At 41.4% G+C, this 17674-nt stretch overlaps 1 pseudogene; it reads left to right on the forward strand.

Annotated features, from left to right (window-relative positions):
* Positions 1–770: 770 nt before the first annotated feature.
* LOC114627760 overlaps positions 771–17674 on the forward strand; it is a 30857-nt pseudogene continuing 13953 nt past the window's right edge.

Here is a 17674-nt window from a genome sequence, read left to right on the forward strand (position 1 = left end):
CACACTGAAGTATGTGCTGCAGATGGGCAGGACTGGGGGCAACAACATGAGCTTGAACTTGCACTGAATTCAGGCACATTCTCATTTGAACTAATTGTTTAAATTATCCATATTCTATACTTTTTCTCATCCCCCACTTACATTCTCATTTATGGAATATCAGGCTTTATTCTATGTGCAGAAGACAGAGCAGTACAGAAGATGGGGTCTCTTCTAGAGGAGAAATGAACAAAACTTTATAATGCTATCATGTTATAGTCATGCCTAGAGGTCAAGACATTGGCACCGTGTTCTATTGTCCAGTAACCAAGGACAAATATCCCCATCCCAATGTACAGCCCTTTGCCATGTTGCAGAAGGAATATGGGTGGCAGCTTCACAGGCTGGACTTAGTAGATGAGGAGAGGTACCCAGCCTAGTTTAGTAGGAGTCGCACCTTAGGGACATAATGGTACCCACTGCTTATTGCTATCTTGAGCTTATAGCCTCTGTCCATCCGCCAAACTCCAAGTTCATTAATGGGAAACATGGCAGAGACTTGTAACTCTCCCTGTAAGCAGAAGGATAAATCTACCTTGCACTCTGTGCCAGCTCCTTGCTTGCAAATGGTATTCTCTCCATATCCTCACATGCTCTTCCCTCTGCCTGTGTCTAAGTGCTGTCTCCTCGTCATATTAGAACATAAATCCTATTGGATTAGAGCCCATTCTCGCAGCTTCATTATAGTTTGGTTTTCTCTGTAAAGATTCTGTCTCCAAATATGATCACATATGAATTTGGCAGGCTACCACGACTCAGCCTTTGATGGGGAGAAAGATCAGAAGCACGTTATCCAACCAGTGAGCCTCTATCAAGCACAGATGGGGAGCAATGGCCAGCAGATAAACATCCAGTCCAGCAGCATATTGGAAAAGGCGCTGGCTCACATTTCCTCAGCTTTGACTTCCCTCAGACTTTCTCTGCTGGCAAAGGCGGGAGCTCAGAGCCATGGAGTGACGGTAGCAGTGGAGCAGGGCACCCAGTCCACATACCATGCCAATAAAGCAAACCCAGAGGTGACAGCAACCAAAGTAGACTCTGAAGTCAAGAGGTCAGGGAACATGTTCCTCTGTGACTCAGTAACTCAGTCATTACCCCTAAAATTTCATAAAAAAGAATTAAGTGGAACATTTTATTAAGTGTTTTCTCATGTTTCATAGAAAGAATGAATCAATCTCATGTACAAAAAAGATAGTAAAACTAATGCATGGGATTGTGAAAGGGAAGAAAATTGGGTGATAGAATTCTGACATTATTAAAAGCACAGCTAGTGAACATCCTTGCAAAGTGCAAAGACTCTCTTTGGAGACATCCTAAGATCTGGCCTGATATATGGTAGATATCAGAAGCCCAGCGGCTTAGGCATTCAATCAATTCAAGTGTTTCCAGGGACGGAAAAAACCTGGTATTACAGAGAGCATATTACAGAGTACACTTGGATCAAACAAAATCAAATTATTCATTAGTTCCCTCTGTATTTGTAAAATAAAATCAACTATATGAATATCCTATTTAGTATCATATACATGGACTAAATCTTGATATTTGTTTTGTAACTTAATAGTACAGGTTTGTAGCAGATTGTAGACGTCAAAAAAACAAACCAGTAAAAATGCATGTTTATCTTCCAAAACTCAACTACAGCAAATGGTCCAGAAGTAGCACAGACTTGAGTGGACATTTCTCCAAAAGCACAGAATTAGCTATTATGTGCATGCCCCAAAGCTGACCACAATTATCACTAAAAAATCTCAAACCAAAGTCATGATTGTATACCTCTTCATGGCCACTAGGCCGACCTTATTCAAAATGATGTATGTGACTATTGGATGGCTATTCTTGGCTACATCTGGAGTTAACCCAAGGGGCTGTGTACATCTATGATGGAGTTTCCATAATTAAATCATCTGAAGTAGAAAGAACCTCTTTTAATCAGGATTGTTTGAGATGGGAAAATTCACTCTTAAAAATCTGGGCCACACTTTCTGACAACAGCCTGTGTTGAGAACAATGAAGAAGGCAGGTGTTTGCTCTTTGCTGTTTGCCCTTGCTCTCACTGACAAGTTCACTCCCTCACTGGCACTAGAGTCTCCTTTGTGGGAATTCTAGTGTATACTGAAGACCAGATGACATCAAGCTTCATGAACTGAACAACTACTAGATTCTTAGACCTTCTATTGCTAGACAGACATTTTCATACTAGCAGGACCATAACGTATAAGCCATTCTAATAAATTCCAGATAGATAGATAGATAGATAGATAGATAGATAGATAGATAGATAGATAGATAGACAGGCATCTTATCAGTTATATTCCTCTAGAGAACCCTGACTAATACAGGCTGGGAGGGTAACTCCATGGTTGAGTATGGCCTTAGCACAAAACCCTAGGCTTTCTCCCTAGACAACACACACACACACACACACACACACACACACACGGCAGATAGGAGATACTAGCATATGTTATAGAAATGTAGAGAAATGAAGGGCTTGAACAATGCTGTTACCAGCGTGAGATGTTGCAGTTGCCATTGCAGGACATGGGTATAATTTGGTGATTTCCCCAAAAGGCTCCCCACAGAATAACTGCACGATCTGGCAAATAATTAAAAGCAGACATTCTAGCAGACAAGTGTACACCCATAGCCACAACAGTGTTAGTCATAACAGGCAAAGAAGTGGAAGCAATTCCTGTCCATCCACGGATGAGCAAGCAGAATGTGGCACCTGCGGAATATTACTCAGCCACAACTAGCAATGATCCTCTGACCCACACAGTAACACGAGCTTTGCAGTTATTATGCTAAAGGAAAGAAGCTTTCCACCAGGGACAAATACTGTCTGATTCTACTTCTGTGAGGTATGAAGAGTAGGAAACTTTGGCTAACTGGAAACAGTACAGTGATTTCCACAGACTGAGGAAGAGGACTGTGCAGTTTGAGTTCAGAAGGTGTGAAGTTTTGATGTGGAAAAATGTAAAAGCCCTAAAACGGGGTGTATGTGACTCACAACCAATGTGAGTGTGCTCGATGTACATTGAGAAGGTTAGAAACACAGCTGGCTGCCTATCAGTTCATCCGCATGAGCTTACTGTGAAAACATTGCAGCCCAAATTCTCTGGGATTGCCTTAGAATAACCCAAGAATTCTTATAACAAAGCGTGGTATTTTTCCACACCAAAAGAAGCCCTGGGCAGTGCCCCCCAAAGAAAGCAAAGATGAGGAAATGTCAGTCTGTTCTCTAAAGAGGATTCAAAATATTCACAAGAAACTGAATGCATAGCTGTATCCCAGCTCTTGGGAAAAAGAGAGAAGATGATGATAAGTTCTAGAATAGTCTAATTTATATATATATATGGAGAGAGAGAGAGAGAGAGAGAGAGAGAGAGAGAGAGAGATCTAAGTCAACAATCTCACTGCCACTGTTGATGCTTGCCTTCCGGTCTGAGATTCTTTGGGGTGTGCCTATGGGTGGTAATACTGGGGACAGGATCAAGAGCCTGTTGCATGTTAGACAAGCAATCTCCCTCTGAACTGTAAAGCACTCCATTCAAAGACAAGAGCAAATATGAAGTACAGCCACACTCCAGAAAGAGCAAGAAAAACATTTGGTTCGACTGTCTATTTGGAATCAAATGAAATTCAAACATATCTGTGAGAAGAAATGTTTGTAAAGAGCACAGTGCCTTTATGATTAAATCATTGTTAACACCGTTAACAATGAAGAACTTACATAAAGGCATTTCCCTCTATTAAACATGTAACGAATCCTGCCACCGTGACAGAAATTGTGTTGGGTTAGTATGAGTTTCACCTCTTTCCCTCCGTTTGTCTCTACTGCATGTGTGTGTGTGTGTGTGTGTGTGTGTGTGTGTGTGTGTGTGTTAGTGAACACTGGTGAATGCCTACAGTCCCAGCTCCACTGGATGATCACTTCATCCCAAGGACACAAATCCAACCTGGCCAGCCAAACTGGACCTTGTTTCTTTAAAAGAGATGGGGAGGAGGTTAGGAAGTAGAAGAAGGAAATAGAAGAAAAAAGTCACGACAGCAGTACCACAAAGATTCACAAAGTTTATACCTAAGCCCACCAGAAACGTTCTGTGGGTGTGTGTTGTAAAAGCACATTCACAAGTGTGAAAGCAACAGTTTAATACAGGGTATAATTCCATGAACTCTACTGGCAAAGAAAATGAGAGAGTTTAAATGTCGGAATGACAGCTTACGCCATCCTGTCAAGTGACTCAGTTTCATCACATTTCTGTGACGTTGACAAAGTAGCCTTTCTCGATCCAGCCAGCAGGTGGCAGTATTGACTGCGTACCAGAATACCCTAAATCTGGCTGGAACTTACCGTTTCAAAAGAGTAATTCCCAAGAAATACAAATGAGTTCATCTTATCGGTGTTTTGAAACTTTCAAAGATATTGTTCCATCATATCAGAGACTACTGTGAACTCCCTTTGTAAAGCTTGTTGATCCGTCTATTTCTCTTGGCTCTGGGGATGACATTGAATTGATGGGCCATGTTTGGTTTCCAAGCACTAGTTAAATGGATAGAGACTTTATCTGTTCCACAGTTAGCAAAGCACCACTGTTTACCTTGCCCAGGACAAGGCCTCTGAACGGCATGGGAACTTTCCTAAAAGCAAAACACTGAACAACATATGATGTGAAGCACACCCGCATTGGGACCTCGACTGGTTGAAACAGACCCTATGGCTCCGGAATTATGTACACGGCATACCCCTTACAGTGATTCAAATCGGATCTTCCCCCAGACTTCCCTATCATTTGTATTTTTATTTGATGGGTCTTTATCTGTATTTTACTTTGCTTTGTTTTCTTTGCTTACTAACTGGAACAATTTCAGACATCACGACTTTGAATCACACCCACAAGATAACCCACGGCTCATCGTATTGTCAAAGACACATATAAATGTAAACACTACCTTATCATAGGGTTACGTTTACTCATTCTTTTTCTCCACCAGAGTTTTCACTTTGCTTCACCAATTCCCTCAAAGGGCCTTGCTGAGTTATTCACCTTCTCTTGAACAGCCAGTTAGCAAACTTTTCTTAATGGATTAAAAAGTAAACATTTGGGAACTAGGAGGCAGAGTAGATGCTTCCACTCAAGGTTGTGAAAACCACTGTGAGCTTGTGAACAATATAACACTCAGAGGCAGTCTTCAGGGGAAAGTTTCACAACTAACTTATAGAATATAAGTTGCCATAAGGAGTCCAGATAGACAACTCATTTAGTTCAACTGAAGGGTTTTTTTCCCCCAATTTTATTGTGCTGCAAAATTGTACCAAACAGCTTTGTGCTTAGTGAGTCACATGAAATTCTATCATTACACAGGCTTTGAGTTAGGTAACTTTGCCTAACTATGGCCACACTTCAAATGAGGAAATCTAAGCTCTATGCCTGGTAAATTGAGAATATTCTGTATGCTTTATATGTATCAATACGTATTAGGATCTAGTCCCATCATGAATTGAAGAACATCTGTATTTTTTTCCATCAAAATCCATAAAGAGACTGAGAAAGACAAGACTACAGTGCTACACACACACACACACACACACACACACACACACACACACACATGCACATACACACACACACACACACATCCTTGTTACATGTTGGCTTTCAGTAGACTGCAGCAGAGGAGCAGCCATGCTACAAATCACTAACTCCCATCGGAGAAGCCCTGTATTGCTGCAGACTAAAACTGTTCCCATCTAAAACTGTTCCCATCTAAAACTGTTCCCATCTAAAACTGTTCCCATCTAAAACTCTTCCCATCTAAAACTCTTCCCATCTAAAACTCTTCCCATCTAAAACTCTTCCCACTTAAAACATTTCCTGCTTCAAGCTGCAGAGCATGGCCAGCAAGATGACTCAGTGGCCAAAAGTACTTCTTGCCCTCAGGCCTGGTGATCTAAATTTGACCTTCAGAATCTTCATGGTAGGAGGAGAGAACTGACTCCTGTAAATTGTCCTCTGACCTCCACATGTGCACACATACACATTCATGAAGAAGTTTTAAAAAAAAATACTTGAAAGGAAATAAGCAGAATTTGATACTGACCTTTGAGACCTATATTACTTATATATATAAATATATATGTACAAATGTTCTGTATGTGTTCTGTATGTGCTGGAGATTGAGCTCAGGTCCTCATTCATGCTAAACATGACTCATCACTGGATATATGGGATCAATCAAGCTCCCCTATTTTCATTAAGAAACACAAAGGCTGAGTTCTTCTGTAAAAAGCTATGCACAATGGTATGCGTCTGTAATTCCAGCGCCAGGACTGACAAGTCCCTGGATTTTATTAGCCAGCCAGTCTAGCTGAGTCAGTGAACTCTGGGTTCTACAAGAGACCTTGTCTCAAAAAGCTAGATGGAAAATGACTGAGGAAGACATCCATGTTGACCTCTGACCTCCACATGCACACACACACACACACACACACACACATAAATAAGCAGGCATGGGAGAAGTGTCATATGATCTGACCTATGTGTGGAATTTCTGAAGGTGTTGACTTCACAGAAGTTGGTCAGAATGATGGGGAAAGGGAGAGCATGGAGAGGTAGAAGCTATCCTCAAAGGAAGGAAGGACACTCAGGGTGCTATTAGAGACAGGAGAAAGGGATTTCAATGTTTGTTTGGGGGGGGTTGTTTGTTTGTTTGTTTGTCTGTTTGTTTTTAACCTGAAGAAAGGATCAGCTTTTGAAGAGATGGAGATGTTTACATGATTGAGTATTATATAATACATACATGTATCCAAACATCTTATGGTATTCTGTAAGTACATACATTAAGTGTGGGAACTTAAAAATAAATTTTAATTTAAATTTTAGCGAATTTAAAACAATTTAAAATGAAAATTAAAAAAATTAAATCAAAAATGTTAATTAAAAGAAATAGAATTCTAGACCATAAATCAGACTGGTCCATGTTATACCTGGTGGTGTCTCATAATGGGCTGGGGACAGGAGTGACTGGAAAAGTGAGAGCCAGAAACATACCTGGAAAGAAAGCCCAGCAGACACCTTCATTATATCCCTCAGTTTTTCTTTTCTTTTTTTTGTTTTTGTTTTTGTTTTTGTTTTTCAAGACAGGGTTTCTCTGTGTAGCCTTGATTGTCCTGGAACTCACTCTATAAACCAGGCTGTCCTCAAACTCAGAGATCAGCCACTGCCTGGCTGTCTCAAAATATCTTTTAAAACTTAGTGTTAATGACATTTATGCAGATGCCTTGTCCTGTTAGCATGTCAAACACAGTGGGCTCCCAGAAGAGGCCTCACGATCTTGCAGAACTGGGCCTTATGAACTGTCAGTCTTCCTGAGCAACAGGGCCACTGTGCTGCTGTCCCTTGACCCTGGAAACTGGAAAAATAAGGAGCCTTTGCTAAACCAGACCACAGTGTACACTGAGGTCTCACGGGTCCCTCCTTCCTGTCAACAGAAGCAGAGGGTGATTAGGAAAGAATATTCTCAAAAGCTGCTGTTAAGCAATGAAGATGGACAGAGGATGTGTCTTGGGACATGAAGACAGTGAGTTTGAGGCCAGCCTAGGTTTCACAGAAAGTTCAAGGACATCTAGTTCTATGTACTGATTTCAATCTCCAAAACTCACAGGGCAGAAGAAGAGTGCCCCCCCCCACCCCACATCTGTGCCATGGCACATACGCATGCCTGCATATGCAAAATAAGTAGATAAATGTAAGACAACAACAACAATAAAACAAAACTCAGGCTGGGGATGTGACTTAGTAATAGAGCAATTGCCTAGCATGTGGAAAGCCCAAGCCCAGTCACGAGAGCAAAGGAAGCTGAGGAGGATTAAAATAAGACACCTGCACACAGTTAAAATGGAGCATCAGGCTCGGGGCTACAACCTCCTGGCAGAGTAACTGGTGAGCGCAAGACATAGGTTCAGTCATAACAGCAAAACAAATAACTAATAGAATATGAACTAAAATAATAGATGTGTCAGGGAAACCAGGTGTTTCTGGCCTGGCTTCCATCCAAATGCCAACATGCATCCAGTCTCTTGAACTGGCAAAGCCTGATGCCCCTCACACTTTACACATAGACAGCAAAATGCTGTGGGTCACAGCAGCCAGTGCTGTTTTAAAGTTCAGGGATACCCTATGACCCATAAAGCAAACTTTTACCCAGAAGTGGGATTTGCTCAGGGAGTTTCAAGCTGCTCAAGTACATTACTGTTGGATCTCATCACAATGGTCTGAGAGGGTCTGGACTCAAGGTTGCTGGTGTACTTAATATTCAGCTAAGTCATGATACTTCATGATCCACAATTGTACGGCCTACCACTCAGTTTGTCTGTCCATCAATACCTACTTATTCCTGAAAGATATGAACATTATTTCCTTATTTTATACTATCTAAATTCCCCTCTATATGAAAGCAAATTCCAAAATTTTGCCTAAAGCAATACACAAGCTGACTTCTTGAAGACAAAGAAACCTGTTTTACTCAGCAGAGGGTGGTTACATGCTGCCACATGAAGACACCATTGCCCACTTAGAATTGATTTCTATGACATTTTCATTAATTTTTTATACAGTATATGTTGATTGTGTTTCTCTTGCCCTAGCTCCTCCCAGATCTTTTCTACCTACCTATCCATCCCACATTGCATGTTCTCCTCTCTCTCTTTCTCTCTCTCAAAAAAAAGGAAACCACAAAAACACAAATCAAACTAACAAATAAAACAAAGTAAGACAAAATGCCAAAATAAAATAAGAAGTATATACAGACAGACAGAGAGACACACATACACACACACTGCTTGGTGTAGTGGCTCACGTCTATAATCATTTGAGTTGTTTGAGGCAAAAGAATTATTGCAAGCTCAAGGCTAATATGGGATATGTAGAAAGTTTCAACCCATTGTAGGGCACAGTGTGAGACTTTCTTTCACAAACAAAACAAAATAAAAAAGACAAGAAGGTAGATAGAAAACTATGCATGGCAAAGATGGGGACCAAAAGGGAAAGAAGGAAGCACAACAGAGGATGACAGGTGAATAGTAGCAAAACACATGATGGGCACTCGTGAAAACCTCAGAAAGGAAGTCAATATTCTCTGCAAAGAACATATGCTCTTAAAGAAAACTGTGTGGCAGCTAGTGGGGTCTTCCACCTTCCCTTGAAGCCTTTAATCATCTTCATTTTTATTTTGTTATTTTTGTCCCACCATGTGCATGTGTGCATACGTATGTGTGTGTGTGCATACACGTGTATGTATGCATGTGTGCACATACGTGTGCATGTATGCATGTGTGTGTGTGTGTGTGTGTTTCTGATGTCAGGGCAGTCTCATTTCCAGTTTAAGATATCTACAAGTGTTTTCATCCATAGGTGTGGGCTGGGTCCTAGGCCTTAGCAGTTTGTCGGCAATTCCACAGTTTACTTTGGATCTAGACTTATTTTTGTTTGAAAGCTCTTTCAACATGCCATACCTCAGCCAGGGTTAGAGTTAAGCTAACAGAACTTGCTCCAGTTCCACTTTCTGTTTTCAAATTAGGTCTCTGTGTCAAGTTCAAGTCCATTGACAAAATAAGATGTAAGAGCTGCTTCCTCACCTTCTTTAATTGGCTATGTTGTCCAGAGGAGTCTCTAGTACTCACCAAAGATCTCCTCTCATCTGTTTGTTTGTTTGTTTGTTTGTTTGTTTGTTTGTTTTTCTGGTCAATCTTAAGAGAGTTTTGACTCCATTAGTAGGCTTTGATTTCCCCTTAGGTCTACTGTGGAAAGATAGATACTCTGGGCTTCTTTCTGTATCTGTCCATTTGACCTCCATTCTGGCTAGTTTTATGTCAACTTAACACAAGCTTGAGTCATCTGAGAGAAGTGAACCTTAACTGAGAAAATAGAAACAGTAAGATTAAGCTATAGACAAACTTGTAAGGCTTTTTTTTTTAATTATTGATTGATGGAGGAAGGCCCAGCCTGTTGTAGGTGGTGCCATCCCTAGACTGGTGTCCTGGGTTCTATAAGAAAGCAGGCTGAACAAGCCATGGAGAGCAATCTAGTAAGCAACACCCCTCCATGGCCTCTGCCTCAGCTCCTGCCTCCAGGTTCCCACCCTGTTTGAGTTCCTGTCCTGACTTCCTTCACTGATGGACTATGATATGGAAGAGTAAGTCAAATAAATCCTTTCCTCCCCCAACTTGCTTTTGGTCATGATGTTTTACCACAGCAATAGCAACCCTGACCAGGACAGCCTCTATAATCAGAACTGAATACCTGATGTTCCAACCAATGTGTGCTTAGTTAACCCTGGATCCTATGCCTCTGAAGAATTTTAAATCCACCTATACTATGTACTAGTCATTTAGTGGGGTAGGTAAATCATAGCTTTTATGTCATCTCAGGTCACAGGTTTTCACTTTTGTGAAGAACAAATATAGCCTGCCATGTGCTAGGTAAACACACTATTGAGCAATACTCCCAGCCAGACCCAACATCTAAATGTTATAGTTGCCTTCATCCAGGCTCATGAGGAAGATGGAGCTTTAGACAAGTGATACTTTGAGGCTGGGGGATGAGGAGGGAGACTATGTACAAGGATATGAGGGATGAAGAACTGGATATAGAAAGCAACTGGAGAAGGCCCTGGAGACTGATTTGCTTTGGAAAAGTATCTAGCTTTTTTTTTTCTTGCTAACATTTGTCAAATTGCTCATTACTTTCAGCCAAAGAACTTTTTATTGCAGTGATTTTTGAATTAGGATTCTGTTTTGAGGCCTAAGCATGCTAATCAAAAACTACTGCCCACTGGGCCCATATCATCCCCTTCTTCTCAGATGAACAACTCTTTTCCAACTAAATATCCCTCAGGATGTCTACTGAATGTCCAAATTACTGGTGAAACCAAGCCACTTATGATGATAGGCAGGGGCTGCTGTGCTGGATCACTGAGTAAAGGTTACTTGCTGCCCAGCCCAATGACCTAAGTTCAATTCCCAGTACCCACAAGGTAGGAGAAAACGGAATCTAAAAAGTTGTCCTCTAACTTCCACATGCCTCACCCATGTAGCATGTGTTAGCTCAGCCAAACACACACATAAACAGTCGTGTACACACACATACACACACACACACACACGCACACACTCATGCACAATAGATTGGCAGGGTCAAGGATGTAGCTCAGTGGCAGAATCCTTGTCTAGCACATAACGGTTCCTGAGAGAGGTAGAGGAGAGAATTTGACACTTCAAGGATTCCCATGAAAAGTGGCAGTGTTTGGCAGGAAGGCAATGGTTGAACAACTGTGTCCTAGACCCCCAAACCTGATTACTGGCCACCTCTAAAAGCAGATTTGACAATCTGTAACCATGAGTTCAGGGGTTGGGGGATCTCTCTCTCTCTCTCTCTCTGTCTTTCTCTCTCTCTCTCTCTCACACACACACACACAGAGAGAGAGAGACAGACAGACAGACAGACAGACAGACAGACAGACACAGACACAGAGAATGCTTTTGAGGAGATATCAAATCCAACCTTTTAAAACACAAAATCAAAATGAACAGAAAACCTGGTGTCTTCATTACTGTTCTATTGTTGTGAAGAAACATCATGACTGAGGCAACTCTTACAAAAGAAAGAATTTAACTGGGGGCCTGATTGCTGATTCAGAGGGTTAGTCTATTATCATGGCAGGGAGCATGGCACCACATAGGCAGGCATAGTGCTGGAGAAGTAACAGAGAACTCCATCCTGACGCACAAGCAGCAGGCAGAGACAGAGAGAGACAGAGAGACAGAGAGAGATTGGGCTTGGTGTGGGCTTTTAAACCTCAAAACTTACCCAGAACAACATACCTCCCACAACAAGGACACATCTTTATTTTACCATTAATTTATTTATTCGCCTCACATCCTGATCAAACCCCCCTCCCAGTTTCCTCCTCACACAGCCCCTCCCACAATACCCCCTCCCCTTCACCCCTAAGAAGTTGGAGGTTCCTCCCAGGGAACCAACCCGCCCTAGCACCTCAAGTCATTTTAGGAGTAGGTATATTCTCCCCCACTGAGGCCAGACAAGACAGCCCAGTTAGGGGAACACAGGCAGGCAACAGAGTCAGGGTAAGACCCCCCACCAGGGACCCCCTGTAGTTGTTGACAGACCCAAATGAAGACCAAGCTATACATCTGCTACCTATGTGTGGGGAGGCCTAGGTCCAGCCCTTGTATGCTATTTGGTTGGTGGTTTAGTCTCTGGGAGCTCCCAAGAGTCCAGGTTAGTTGACTCTGTTGGTCTTACTTGTAGAGGCCCTATCCTCTCCAGGTTCTCTAATCCTTCCCCTAACTTTTCCACAAGACTTCCTGGGAGCTCTGTCTAGTGTTTGGATGTGGATCTCTACATCGATTTTGGTCAGCTGCTGGGTGGAGCCTTTCAGAGGACAGTTAGGCTAGGCGCCTGTCTGTGAATGCAATGACAGATACAAACATAGCTTAAGGCTCCAAGGTAATGAAAGAAGAAAAGCAGGCCAGCAATGTGTCCATATAGATCTTCTGAGGAGAGATCAGTACCTCTATTCCCCCAAATTGGCAGAGGTTGCTACTGCATTCATTTATGTCCATCTCACAAGGCCACATATTTTGTTATTGTATATGTAAAGGTTCTCACAGACCCTGAGCCAATAGCTCTTAAGTCAGCTGTTCAACTGTTCCAGAGATGTTAAAAACACCACCTCACAAACACCATGACTATATAGACTATCTTAGTTAGGGTTTTACTGCTATGAAGAGACACTATGACTAAGGCAACTCTTATAACAACAACGTTTAATTCCAGCTGGCTTACAGGTCCAGAGGTTCAGTCTATTATCACCAAGGTGGGGAGCATGGCATGACACACCTACTCAGACAAGTCCACAACTACTCCAACAAGGCCATACCTCCTTATAGTGCCACTTCCTGGGCCAAGCATTTATAAACCATCACATAGGCCTTCTTGATAAAATGGGAATAATAACTAGAGGATACACCAGAACCTTCTGTCATATTGTACCTACCCCAGCTGCTTGAAGAGGTCACTCCAGTTCCTTTAACTATCATCTACCTCTGGTTAACCCACCACTATCACATACTATAGACCCCACAGCAGCCATTGTTTTTATTTCTTTTACTAAAATGGGATGGTAAAGGCTATGACATTGTTTACAATTGGGTTGCATGTCTTGATATCTAGTATCTACATTTTTAAGTGAATAAGTTATAGCAGAATACAGAAGTGGAGAAAATTCTCCTCTTGGAACCTAGTGCTCAGCATTGGCAACTGGTATAGCCATTTTAAGATTTTCTAGTAAATCCAATCCAAGTAATATAATATACAAGGAGCCATCTCAAGTGTCATGCCAAATACCAATGGATCTGTATTACTTCTAAAATTTACAATGATAGTCATTATAATTAGGAAAAAGTTTAAAGACACTTGCAGTGTATTTGGCATAGTTCTAACTTCTCTCTGGATGTTTTAACTTTGCATAGTGTGATTATGAGTTTAAAGAATGTTGCTCTGCTGAGCTTTGATGTGGAAGGTACTGCTGATAAAATTGCCCATGGTCTGAGGTCAGAATTTCCATTTTGGTTAAGCTTCAAGAATGGCATATATAGCTTGATCATGCTAGCCCTTTTTGTCCTGGGAATACTTTTATTCCTGTCCATCTTGTTAAAAATTGTCTTTAACAACATCAACATGTTGGCAGCCAAAGTACATGGCATGAAACTGAAAATGGACCCCCAGACAGAATTATTAATTTAACAGGCTGGCAAGCCAAGGACAGGTAAAATTCTGCACAGAGCCTTACCAACCTAAGACAGAAGTGCATTGCTTTTGATAATGCATATTCCATGATGGTTAAGGAAGGCATTCTTGTCAGAACGACCTAAGACAGGCTCGGTCTTGTTTATGAAAGAAAAAAGGTGGAGATGTGGAAAGCTTTTGGGGCTGCTTGGCAGGAATCTGACATTGGCCAAGGACAAGGAAATGGGCTTCAGGCAAGAATCTGACATTGGTCAAGAACAAGGAAATGGGCTGCTTGGCAGGAATCTGACATTGGTCAAAGACAAGGAAATGGGCTTCAGGCAGGAATCTGACATTAGGCTAGAACAAAGAAGTAATTTTAGGCGGGAATCTAAATATTAGGCTAGAACAAAGAAGTAATTTCAGGCAGAAATCTAAATCTTAGGCTAGAACAAAGAAGTAGGCTTCAGGCATGAAAATGACTTTGGGATAGGACAGGGAAATAGGCTCAGATATTTTGGTTATCCTGATAAGCCTTAGAAATAGTGAACATGGGAGTAATCACAGGACTTTGTTTATTGCTTTGCTTGTTCTTTGACTATTTGTGTTTATTATTATCTTTTATTGTCTTGCTTGTTCCTTGACTGCTTGCATCTATTGTATTGCTAGTTCCTCAACCTAGAACTGACCTTAATATTTGCATATTAAAAGCAGATTGGGGAAAAAATAATACCCTCCTCTTGTTTTCTCTCTCTGCTCCCCTCTCTGTCTCAAAATTAAGAGAATATCTTTGTGGCCTTTATATATATAATCATTTTTAAATAAATGGCACATGTACGTTGACTCCTACATGCTGTCTGCTGACCTCCACATGCATGCCACAGTTTGTGAACGTCCCAAAGCATATGTGTGTGTGTGTGTGTGTGTGTGTGTAGGCATGCACACATGCACACGCACATGAACATGCACTTACACCCACAGAAAGAGACAAACTTGCATACATGCTTAGTAAATATAAAATTTGCATTAATATAATTCTAAGAGAATGAATGAATTAAGCCAAGTTACAGAATATAAAATCAACACACCAAAATCTGCTGCATGAACACTGACAATGAACAATCAAGAAAACAACTCTGTTTACAATAGCATCCAAAAGAATAAAAGAATTGGAAATTAACTAAAGAGGTAGAAAACTACTATATTAAAAACTACAGAACACTACAGAATTAAAGAAGACAAATACACAGAAGGACATCCCTGTTCATAGACAGAAAGATTTAATGCTGTCAGGATTGCAGTCATACCCAGCATTGTAAATCTGCTCAATTCTACTGAATTACACATTTAAAATTGTTTAACTGGCATACTTTTATTGATACGTTTTACCACAGCAATAGCAATAGAGAAGAATCACTGTTCGCCACAGATCAGAAAGCTGACATTGGTCTATGAAAATGTAAAGTGAGAAAATGCACATCTGAGGGCCTGCCCAGGCTACTGAACTGAAGTGAGGAGGGGTTTGCCATGGTGATTAGTGTGGGGGCTGGGAGGGGTGGCAATGTCTATTTCACAGACAGTGCAAACCTATTCTATTTCTTGTTTGTTTGTTTGTTTGTTTTGAGACAGGGTTTCTCTGTGTAGCCCTGGCTGTCTTGGAACTCACTCTGTAGACCAGGCTGGCCTCGAACTCAGAAATCCACCTGCCTCTGCCTCTCAAGTGCTGGGATTAAAGGCATGTGCCACCACCGCCTGGCTAACCTATTCTATTTCAATGGATGCAAATTAATCTCTCCTACAAAATCAAGGTATACTAGATAAGAAATTATTTAATGGCAAATTTTGTTTTATTCTAAATCCTTTTGGGGGGAAAAAAAACCCCAAGCCTGAGGGATCCCTGCAGCAGAGTGCTCACTCTGGGTGTGTATTACCCACATCCCTGCATCCTTGTTTATTTTGCCTATTGAATCTATGGACATACAGGAATCCAAGTACTTGCTCTGTTTTTAAAAGTACTATTAAGTAAAAAAAAATTAGGTAGAGATTCATAAGACTCATGTATACAAAACATTCTTCTTAAAATCAATTATTTTAACCCAATTCTCTATGTAACAGTATTTACTCTTATCCCTACTTTTACTTTTGAATTCAACCCTTGGGTGGTATGTTTGTGTGTGTGTGTGTGTGTGTGTGTGTGTGTGTGTGTGTGTGTGTGTAGGTTGGTGGGTATATGCAAGTGTGTTTTCTGTGTCAGATGTGACTGACAGTTCGTATCATTTTCATCTTAAACATTTGAACCCATCTAAGGCCTGGACATACCTAGACATAAGCTCTTTAAATAACAACAGGGTGTTTAAATTGTATTTTAAAGAAAGCATGAAACAAACTTTTTGTGAAGGGACACATACAGAGTCTTTGCCCTAACTCACCAAGCTCTAAATCCTCCCATCCATAACATGATAGCTTCCTCCAAAGAAGTATGCAGCCTGAGGCTGTAAGATGACATGGCGCTGACACCAAGACAAGGTTGGTTAGAGTCTGCAGGGAATCATTTTGAGAAAGCTGAAAAATAGCTGTCAGAAAAGGAATAGACACTCAGAACAGCTCCGGGAAAGGCCATACCCAGGGCGGCAGCAGCAATAGCAGAAAGAGAAACCACAAATATCCTGCTCCAACCCAGCACTCTCCTTGGCACTTGGTGCATTGCTCTGGCAACTGACAGAGCAGACACACGGCATCATTTCAAAAAGACCTCTCATTTCAGCTCAGAAGCCCAAGACCATCTGTGTACCTCATTTTTGGGAAACTCAGACAAAGTGGAATGCAGATACCTGATAAACAAAACCCTGTGAGACTGTAGAAGAGAAACAAAATTATACCTAAATAGCATTCTGCGTGCCAGAAATCTGATGGCATTAAAGTACACACTGTGTTTTCACACAGACTCCAAGCAGCACAGAGGACATTAGCAAGAGCTGCACAGGGCCAGAGGCAGTCTGCACAGTCACAACCCTAAAACAATTTGAAGAGGAGTGACCAGATCTAGACTTTCCCTGAGAAGCAGTCATTGGACTGGACAAAAATCTATAATCCAATTATCCAAAGAAAGACTCAGAGGATGGAGGAGAATTGCCCAATTCAGAAGATCTCCTCAGGGGGTAGAGAAGAAACACGAGAATCTCGCCCACCCACGTGAAAGCCAACAATCAGGCGAGTTTGTTTTCATAGCCTTTTATCCCCCATGACACCTGCCCCCTCCCAGCGCATGCCTCTTTCTTTCTGTATCTAGTCTATCCATGTTAAATGCCCAAGTCCGTTTGGGCAGGCCAATTTGCCCTATTTTGCTAAACTTCCTGAAGTAGAAATTTCTGAGGATTTTCTGGAGACTCAGTTGTATCATGTGATTTTTTTTGGAGGCTGTCTTATGAGAGAATATTTTGCTGTGGCAGACACATGAAAGGACATGTGATGTTTGAAAAGAATATAAGTAGAACTCAACAGCCAATGAACTATGCTCTTGAATTGGTTCACCTTGAAATGCTTCGATGGTCTTCAGTGAATGCTCTTGCATTGGTATGGTGGGCTAGAAGGAAGGTTGAAGCATTCTACAACCCTAAATAAAGTAGGTTTAGAAAAATCTAAGCCTACAACTTCCCTCCCAGGGGAGATGTAATTAGTATCAACCCCTTTTCCTAAGGTTTCAATAACAAGTCAGGGCACAGTTCCACTGAAGCTCACTCTTTTTGGACTCCCTTATAGGCCACAGATAAAGTGCTACACATAGGGTGTAGATTCCACCACCACCACAAACACACACCAGTGGA

Source organism: Grammomys surdaster, unplaced genomic scaffold (genome assembly GCF_004785775.1).
Source record: "Grammomys surdaster isolate TR1022 unplaced genomic scaffold, NIH_TR_1.0 258, whole genome shotgun sequence".
Lineage (NCBI taxonomy): Eukaryota > Metazoa > Chordata > Mammalia > Rodentia > Muridae > Grammomys > Grammomys surdaster.